Here is a 1,311-nt window from a genome sequence, read left to right on the forward strand (position 1 = left end):
AGTGCACAGTTTCAAGTTCACCAACTTAATTGTCAGACTTCATATGACATATTCCAAATATATTCATCTACAATATATAAAATTTGAGGCTTATATGATCCAGAGTGCTGAACTTTACTTCTGCTGTAAGTCTCAACATTTAATTATAAAAATTTAGACTGGTGTCTAGGCATGGTGGCTCACGCTTATTATCCTAGTACTCTGGAAGGATGAGGCAGTTAGATCACTTGAGCTCAGAAGTTTGAGACCATCCTGAGCAAGAGGCTAGTTTTTCTATATTTAGTCAAGAAGATATAGAATTTTCTATATTTAGTCAAGAAAATATATTTGAGGTTGCTGTAAGCTATGATGCCATGGCACTCTACTGAGGGTGACATGGTGAGAGTCTGTCTCAAAAAAAAAAAAAATTATGCTGGGCAAGGTGGTTCACACCTGTAATCCTAGCACTCTGGGAGGCCGAGGTGGGTGGATTGCTTGAGTTTAGGAGTTCAAGACCAGCCTGAGCAAGATAGAGACTCTGTCTCTACCAAAATAGAAAAAATAGCCAGGCATTATAGTGGGTGCCTGCAGTTCTAGCTACTCAGGAGGATGAGGCAGGAAGATTGCTTGAACCTAGGAGTCTGAGGTTGCTGGGAGCTGCAATGCCACCATTACACTCTAGCCCAGTGGACAGAGTAAGAAACTTTCTCAAAAAAATAAATAAATAAATAAATTGAGAGACATTCTACAGAGAACACCCATACAACCACTAACCAGATTCTACAACTAACATTTTACTAAATGTGCTTTCTCACATGTATATCCTTTTCTCCATCCCACAATCCATTTTGGTTTCTTTTAGAGACAGGGTCTCACTCAGCCTGGAGTACAGTAGCAGTCATAGGTCACTGCAGCCTCAAATTCTTATGCTCTGAAGCTACCCTTCCACTTCTGCCATCTGAGTAAAAAGGACTATAGGTGTGTTCCACCATGCCTGGCTTTTTTTTCCATTTTTTTTTTGTAGAGAGGGGGTCTTTCTATATTGCCCAAGGTGGTCTTGAACTTCTGGTCTCAAGTGATCCTCCTGCTTTGTCCTCCCAGAGTGCTGGAATTAGAAGCTTAAGCCACTGTGCTCAGCCCCCACCTCTTTTTAAAAGTATGTTATGGTAACATATGCCTATGTATGGTAAAATTACACAGAAGTAAATACAGACACAGAGAAATGAGTATTTATAAATCTGGTGAAATGTGAATAAAGTCAATGCATTATATCACTGTCATTTCCTGGTTGTGATATTGCACTTTAATTATGCAAAATGTTACCATTAGGGG

Source organism: Otolemur garnettii, unplaced genomic scaffold (genome assembly GCF_000181295.1).
Source record: "Otolemur garnettii isolate 467f Iridium unplaced genomic scaffold, OtoGar3 scaffold00047, whole genome shotgun sequence".
In the NCBI taxonomy this organism is placed as follows: domain Eukaryota; kingdom Metazoa; phylum Chordata; class Mammalia; order Primates; family Galagidae; genus Otolemur; species Otolemur garnettii.